General features: G+C 49.6%; 1 long non-coding RNA gene across 2 annotated transcripts; it reads right to left on the reverse strand.

The window, feature by feature from the left end:
* Nucleotides 1-220: 220 nt before the first annotated feature.
* On the reverse strand, nucleotides 221-6,472 carry LOC144221267 (uncharacterized). 2 transcript variants are annotated; one of them, XR_013332008.1, is made up of 4 exons: nucleotides 2,828-6,472; nucleotides 2,342-2,457; nucleotides 765-1,610; nucleotides 221-666 (listed from the first exon to the last, which is right to left on the reverse strand). It is a non-coding gene; the product is annotated as an uncharacterized LOC144221267 (long non-coding RNA). The 2 variants fall into 2 exon arrangements; XR_013332007.1 differs by having other exon boundaries at nucleotides 221-1,610.
* Nucleotides 6,473-8,788: the final 2,316 nt, after the last annotated feature.

Here is an 8,788-nt window from a genome sequence, read left to right on the forward strand (position 1 = left end):
TTTTATCTTTGAACATAATAGGTCCATGTTCGTAGCCCAGCTACTGAAAAGCTCAGCCCTGATTTGGCAGGACCGACCCTCAGCCCAGAGCAAACGCAGGAAATAAACAAGGGCCATTCCAAAGGGCTGTGATTCAAAGAGGGAAGTTCCTGCAACAGTGATAAAGTTCAACAAACCCAACGGGCAAACCCATCAGAAAGCATCGACAGACATTCAGGTGATGATATTTATTTTAAGCAGCGAGGAGGGGAGGGCAAAAGATAAAAACCAGTTTCTGCGTGAGCAGAGATGATTCGTCCGAGAGCGGGGCCAACGAGCCCCGAAGTGTGAACTTGAACTGAGAGAGACTGCCTCCCGTGGAGCCACGGGCATCCACAGGTGAATGTAGTGAAAGTACGTCTACGTGGAGAAGTGGGTTTTAACACGTCAGCTCAGAACAGTGAGAAGCACCGCTCTGCTCTTTATCCCTCCAAACCCCCTTCAGTTTCTTAGCGATGGGGACTTTTGACCTTTTCCTTCTTAACTAGCCACGCTTGTTAAGAAACAAGTATCCTAAAACCCGAGGTGGCCTTGGATGTTGTCCTCTGTTGCAGCAGACCACACTTTCCTTGCTGAATCAGACCTTGTAATATATCAGCGATGAGTCACAGACAAGCAAACGAGCCGCTATTAGGAAGAAAGATAATGGGGTGATATTTATCAGTGGCTGAATCTTAGCAAATGACAAGTATTGCCTAATCACTGGTCATATTCATATACATTACCTTCCAGATCACTGCTTGGTAGTTCCTGGGATGGTTTCTAACTGTCAATATTTACAAAACCAGGCACTTAACAACACAGGCCGAGCAGGCGGGATGGCTCCAAGGATGAGTCATGCCAAATGAAGCCTTTTATCTAAGGGTCACTGCTCTGTCCTCATTGGCTGGGCCACGCTGGGAGTCAGAAGGTTATTGAAAAGCACACACGTGGTTAGAGGCTCTGGTCGCTTCTCTGGAGGAACCAGCGTTTATGAAATCGAAGCCTGGGAGGAGAGGGCATGGCTCTGAAAGCATAGAGAGCTGTCTTTTTAAAAATCTGCTAGCTAGTACATATAGCTCTGGGGCTAGGAGGAAGTGGCAGAGAGACAGCACGAAGGGCCCAGCTCAGCTCCCACTTGCAGCAGACACATAATCACACCCCCTTAAGTCACACTCTGGCCTTGGCCGGAGAGGCACCTGCATCACCCCAAACACGCACCAAGGAAGGGAGCACCCGCTGGACTTAGAGCCAGGCCAACCACTGGCTTGGCTATTTAAGTAAGGCAAAATAGACCCATCTGCCCAACCAGTCCACATAGAAATTCCTGGCTCCATTTAAGCACTGGAAGAAAATTCCTTTGAGTTTTGAAAGCATATGTGTTCGGGAGTCATTCATGAGAAAACACAGGTAAACTCCAGAGATGGGAACACCTCAGGTCTTACAGAGTGGGGAAGAGGGGAGGAATGGATGTCCAACCAAGGAAGGCACCCAGGAGGAGGTGAGACAGGGAGTGGCCCCGCACGTGGTGGCTTTTTAACACTCTTGCTGGACTAGCCCTCAAACCGTCCCAGGAGCGTGTTCGTTTGCGCCTATGGAGAAGATAGGAAGCTTCTGTTAGCATCAACATTATGTGAAGAAATGCTACCACGCTTCAGAAACGTCAATCAGTATGAGTGACCATGATGTGCAAGCTTCACTCCCCTTCATGTACACGGAAGCTGATCGCAACCGCACTGGCGGTGATGTCTTTGCCAAAGTCCTTTAGGGACCCAGGACTATGCAACATGGGACCGGCGGGCCAATATGAGTTCCTGGAATCCTAGGTCCCTTTAAAATCAATGAGCTAAACATATATTGCGCAAGGACCCCAGAGCGGGACAGGATTACTACTGAGTTTGTGCAGTAGAAAACGTCTTTGATTGGGGCGCCTGGGTGGCTCAGTCGGTTAAGCGTCCGACTTCAGCTCAGGTCATGATCCACCGTCCGTGAGTTCGAGCCTTCTATCAGGCTCTGTGCGGACAGCTCAGAGCCTGGAGCCTGCTTCAGATTCTGTGTCTCCCTCTCTCTCTGCCCCTGCCCCACTTGTGCTCTATCTCTCTCTCTCTCAAAAATAAAAACATTAAAAAAAAAAAAAAAGAAAATGTCTTTGATAGAAAATGGTAGAGGGGCACCTGGGTGGTTCAACTGGTTGACTGTCCGATGCTTGATTTTGATTTTGACTCAGCTCATGATCCTAGGGTGATGCTTAAAATTTTCTCTCTATTCCTCTCTCTAAAATAATATAAAAATTAAAATAAAATTTTAAAACACGGAGACTTACATACTGTGCAAATTTTCAAATGGACCTGGCTTCTCAGTAGGACTAGAAGGTCTGAAGGCTCAGAAATGTTCCCAGAGATCCCAAGTTTACTCCACAATGAAAGGAGATCATGATTCCTGCGAAGAGATCACAGTCTGTAGCCACTGTCTGGGGCCGTCAAAGGACGATCTTTCAGTAACAGTTGTATGGAAACATAGTCACATAGGCATCATCTTTAATCACAAAGGGCAACCAGTGATGTAACTCATGGTCCCGAGAGAGACTTGACCGTGGCCCTTCCCAGCTACCGTGTACCTGAAAGCCAGGACTGGGGAACCTGTGGCCAGCTGCACAAACAGGTGTGTCCCCAAAAGCTGTGGATAATCTTCACAATCTTCCCCAGCATACACACACACACACACACACACACACACACACACACACACGGCAGCCTTGTGTACATTCTGGTCATGCGCATACACATCCATGTGCTAAATAAGAACTCACCGGAGGAAGAGAGGCAGGTGGAAATAAATAAATAAACAGTGTTTCTGACTCCGTATTAAAGGGCTTTTGCTCTATTCTGGGGGCTCTGCAGGAAGGCATCTCATGGGGAGCCCTTTGCTTTGTTTCCTCCTGTTTCGCCATCTGTTGGGGGTAGAGGTAAGGAGAGGCTGAGGAGAGCGGGCTTTAGGGAAAGAAAATGTGAACAGAGGATGGTGCATACACTGTTCCTCTTTCCCAGACTTCTCGACTCGCCCTCTGGATGTCCCACAGCACCTTGCACTTGGTTACATGCTCTAGGGACCTGTGGAGAGGCTGTGTTAGTCAGCTATGGGGGCCATAAAAAAGCACCATAAACTGGGGCAGCCTAAACAACAGATATTTATTTCCCCACAGCTCTGGAGGCTCGAAGTCCAAGACCAAGGTGTCGACAGGATTGGCTCCTTCTTGGATGAAGGATGGGTCCCAGGCCTCTCTCCTTAGCTTGTCGATGGCTGTCCTCTCTCTGTGTCTTCATATCATCTTCCCTTGTATGTGCCCATGTCACAAACTCCTCTTCCTATAAGGATTGGTTTTGGGGCGTCTGGGTGGCTCAGTTGGTTAAGTGCTCAACTTTGGCCCAGGTCATGATTTTGTAGTTCATGAGTTTGAGCCCTGCGTCAGGCTCTGTGCTGACAGCCTAGAGCCTGGAGCCTGCTTCAGATTCTGTGTCTTTTTCTCTCTACCCCTCCCCTGCTGGTGCTCTGTCTCTCTCTGTCTCTCTCTCAAAAATAAATATTAAAAAAAAAAAATTTTTTTTAAAAGGATTGGTTCAGAGAACCATTTTAACTTAAAATAACCTCATTTTAATTTAATTACCCCTTTAAAGACCCTATCCCCAAACACAGTCACATTTCAGGGTCCTGGGGATTAGGACTTCAACATTGTAGACGTCGATGTCGAACTTGAACCATAACAAAGATGAAGCAGGAAAAGACGTCAACGAACATGTGTGGAGTCCCTGCTACAAGCGTGGCGCTGTGCCAGGCAGCAAAGATAAAAGATAAGAAGACCTGGTCTCATAGTAACTGAATGACTGAATGACAGGTCCCAGTGAATGGGTAAGTAGCTGGATCCATGATGAATGAATTGAATGAACAAACATCAACACTGCTGGGTACAGAGGCACAGCTGAGTCCAGAGCCGGCAGCCTGCTTCCACGTCCATCATTTGACATGAGTCCACGTACAATGGGGACTCAGAAACAATGAGGGAAGCAAAGTGATGAAGGGGCCTCCACTCCCTGGTCCGGAGGAGCCGGCAGCTCTTGTCCGGTTGACCAGGACTGAGAGCAGGGCCATCACGCAGAGAGGGGTTCAGTGCTCCCTGATGAAAACCAGACTTTTCACCCTGCTGGGGTCCTGGGAGCCCCAGGGAGACACCCCCGCTGGGGGTCACAGCAGCCTGAGGCCACAAACCAGATGGAAGGACCCCACGAGCAACATCAAAGGTTAGCCATGCCAGGAGGCCCGCAGCCAGCTGCTATGTGGCGACAGGATGACGCTCTGTCCCTGGGACCCTGTCCCACCCATGCAATGACAGCAAGTGTCTCCACATCCTCAAGCCCATCCCCTTGAACACTGTGCCCGAAACTGCGACCAGAAGCAAGGAAGCCATGTTAGAGGAACAGAAAGGCAAGTTGCCTGTCGGTTTTACAATCAGCGATTCCTCTGCTCACCACGAAAACTTCAACTACGTCACTCAATTATTACTGTCAGTGCTGTGAGTGTTTACTTAATCAGTCTTCAAAGAGATTTCCAAACGGGTATTTCTGTGACCAAACAGGGGTCAGAACCCCTCCGACATCAATGGGAGCCAGCAGGGGGCAGGCCAGCTGCGGGTCATCTGAGCTCCCGAGGCTGGGCACAAACTTTGAACCGGTTCCTGTCGGGTGTCTCTTTCAGACTCCCCGTGACCCTGGTCATCGGTCAGTTCCTGAATTGCAACAACACCCCACACAAAGGCACGCACCAACAGACCTCCCTTGCTTGGATGACTCCCTTTCATTGTTTTCCAGCACATTCTCCCTCAAGCCCAAACATAATCACGTCAGAACGGCCGATCCTTGAATCTTTCCTTTATTACTGAAGATGTGGTTCAAAAGCAGCAGGCTGGTATTTCCTCTGCCCCAGTAGGGATTTTTATGGGGTTTTTGTTTGGTTTCATTTTTGCCATGCTTCTGAGAATGGTTCCTTTGTTGTTCCTTCACTCGTTGCTTAGATCCTCCAAGGCAATGTCCTCAGAAAATCATACAGCTGCTGCCCCAGACATGTATCCCCCACAAAAAAACATAGCTGAGAAAACCCCCATGTCTCATGGATTTTCAAGCAATAAAACAGTGGGTTCTGAGGGCCGCCTGGCCCGGGAGAGACAGAGGGGAGGCAGCAAGGGCCTGAGTCCTCAGCCTGGGCATCAGGAGGAGCCTGGGCACCCTGGGGGAGTGGGCCCATTGTTTGTCTGCCCGGGACAGGAGCCCCTTCTTCTGGAAATTACTGCCTCCCCTGCGCTAATCTTAGGGTCCAAATGGGAACAGCCTTGTGCTCAGAGATCCTTCCTTGGCCACAGTGATTGAGCCAGTGACAGTCATCTGACCCCAGGGAAGGCCATCGAGGCCTCTCTCTGGTAATCTGGCCCTCTCAGCCCCTCTCTGGCGGTGACGCCATGAGATGTGATAAGCAAACTGCAATCGTGCACATTGCGTGTGGAGAAAGCTTATCGAAGAGATCGAAATCACCATGTTGCTGGAAGATGGTGTGAGAGAAAGGAGAGAGGGCCTGGCAGGGTCCGGTCTCAGCTGCAGGTGCCCTCAGGGCCCCTCCCCCCTCTACAGTTGTCACCCAGAGCTCCTTTCTGGAAGCCCCAACTGGTTTGAGTTGCACTTCTCTTGCATGTGACTAATAATAGAGTCCTCATTAAGTACATCGGTGACTGGATGCTGGCCATCCTGCCTGAGTCAGACCAGCTGACCTGTGTTGTGGCCACGGAAACAGGAGAGGACGGAGGAGGGCGGAGGTGGGACAGAACTGACCGGGAAGCAGAGGCTGTTCTCCAAGGTGATGGAGGGCATCAGAATACAGACCCCCTGCAGCGTTTTTGGAGAGGACTCTTCAGTCTTTACCAAGTCGGTGCTTTGAGGACGATGCCCTCTTAGGCAGGGGCGATGATCTGGATAACTGAAGTGTTTCTCAGAACAGGTTTCAGGCAAGGGCAGCGAGGGCCGCGTAGGCAACACACTGACGACAGATCCTTGGAAAACTCAGTGTTCCGGAATAAAAAGCCAGTGGTGACGCTCCTCGTGGAAAGGAAGCAGCTGTGCATCTGGCCCTCTCCTGTCTTCCACCCGCTAAGTGGACAAATGACCTCCAGGAGAGCTGCCTCCTCCATCAGTCTAATGCTTGCCGGGGCTGGGCCCCTCAGATCCAAGCTGCTCCCCCAATACAGTTCCCGAATACGGGCCCGCACCCAGCAGAGGCCTCAGCTCGGCCCGTCACTGGTCTTTGTCGGCTGGCGCCACAGGAAGACCTCAACTCAGAAGGGCCTACCCAACTTGGGAGAAGGCCACAGAATTCTGTTTAATCCCCTTACTCATCTGGAAGGGTCAAGGGAGGGCCAGCCACCACCAGTGGCAGAGAATTTCAAAGAATCCAGCTAAAGCCACACAGCCCCGTGGCACCACCCTAAGGAACGGATCCAGCCCTGAGTCACAGAGGAAGCTGACACTCGCTGAATCACCCGTCCACTTCCTCCTCCCCACGACAGCTCGGCCAAGACCAGCTGCCGCTTCCGAGGGGCAACTTAGTGACCGACACTCGGAAAAGTTGAGGCCCAGAAGAAGAGCAAGCAGGGCCACACTCACACGGCATGAGCCGCCGCCACCAGCTTCTCTGTGACTCCCCCGCCCCCTGCATTTTCCAAAGTAACGCTTCGCATCTTGTGACAGCCCCTGTCCTGTCCTGCACTGCCCTTGGCTGTGTTATTTTTCACTTCCCTGTTCGGAACACAGCCACACTGTCCAAATGCCATGAATCATCACCACTGAGCAACGGCCCTTCAGCAAAGCAGGAAACCACTGAGCACCAGACCTAGAAGGAAGGACTCTCTGCCGTGGCCCCCTTCTGCCCGCCCCACCATCTTGGCCTGAGGCCATAGCAGAGGCCGCCGGACAGACCCCGCACTCAACGTCTCCACCATCATCCCTGGCAGATGCCCTCCGCTCTCCCGATCCACCCTTTGCACAAAGTCACAGGCAGCACTAGGCATTTCTGACTCTGCCAGCAGATTTCTCGGTTGCATTAGCTAAAACGAATCCAGGGAAAGAGATGGGAAGATCCATTCAGTCCAAGGGAGATGCGATCAGTGGATGCGGCTTCGAGGGGAGCCGCCCGCAGGACATGGGGGGCCAGCTCTCTGCCTGTTAGTAGCCTCAAAATTATGACACGGATATCCTCCCTGTCATGCAAGCCCCTTCATGACCAGAACCCTGTGGCCTTCTAGACCCCATTCAGCAAGTGCTCAAAAGGAGCCTGTGAGTAAGTCAGTCAGTGAAAGACTATGGTCCTCAAGGAGCACCCAACTCTTCAGTGAGGGCTCCCGGCTCCTCTGAATAACATGTCTGCTCTCCTGCCAGGCTGAGAACCCGATATGAAGTCATTATCTTTGCCTCTGCTTAATCACAGGCAGTGCCATTCCAAAATAAAATGATGTAAAAAAAATAAAATAAGATAAAATAAAATAAAATAAAATAATGTAGGAAATACAAAGCAGCAAGATCACTTTTAACCTATCACATTGGCCAAGACCCTAAACATCAACCATGGCAATGGCCAGGGTTGGCCAGAGAGTAACGGATGGCTCTCCGCTACTACTCTCGGGGGACACAAAGTGCTACACATCTTCTGGAGACAGTTTGACCCTGTGTGTTCCAATTATTAGGGCGTAACCTTTGACTCCTCAATTTTAAGACGAGGAATTTCTCCTCAGCTGAACAAGCAGCAAAACACCCAAAATATGAGTACAGGATAGTTGGCGCTCCAGTGTGGTCATCAAACCCCAGATTTTGGTGCCACCCCGACAGGTCTATGTTGCCAAGCAGATTTCAGATGTTTTGCAAGTATATGAATCACAACACCCTATGTACTCAGCTCTAGAAATAAATTCCGGGAGACCCTTGAAGAGCACAGAAACCTCAAGCCGGAAGTATCTTTAAGGAGATCATCTATTCTAGAAACAATCTAAGTGTCCATTGATGGGTAAAGGGATAAAGAAGAGAGAGAGAGAGAGAAAGAGAGAGAGAGATACACACAATGGAATATTTCTTGGCCATAAAAAATAAGATCTCACCATTTGTGACAACACAGATGGATCTTGAGGGCATTACGTTAAGTGAAATAAGTCACACGGAGAAAGACACATACTGTAGGATATCACTTGGATGTGAAATCTAAAAAACAAAGCAAGGGAATCAACGAGACAAAACAAAAATCATAAATACAGAGAACAGAATTGTGATTGCCACAGGAGAAGGGGGCTGCTAGAGGGGAACATGGGAAGATGAAAGGGGTCAAGAGGTACAAACCCCCAGTTATAAAATAGGTAAATCATGGCGCTGCAATAGACAACATGGTGACTCTAGTCAATAATATTGTAGAGCACACCTGTCAGTTACCAAGAGCGTAAATCCTAAAAATTAATGCTCGGTGGTCACAGATGTTAACCAGACTTACTGAGTCAACCATTTTACAGGATATACAAACTATCAAATCGTTATGCTGTATGCCGGAAACCAATATAATATTACATGTCAACTATACCTCAATTTAAGAAAATCTTTAAGTATCTCTTCTGGACCTCTGTTTGACACATGAAGGACCTGTGGCACAGAGAAAGTGAAGTGACTTGCTCAAGGTCACACAGCTTAAGGGTGGC

Source organism: Crocuta crocuta, unplaced genomic scaffold (genome assembly GCF_008692635.1).
Source record: "Crocuta crocuta isolate KB4526 unplaced genomic scaffold, BGI_CrCroc_1.0 scaffold59-1, whole genome shotgun sequence".
Lineage (NCBI taxonomy): Eukaryota > Metazoa > Chordata > Mammalia > Carnivora > Hyaenidae > Crocuta > Crocuta crocuta.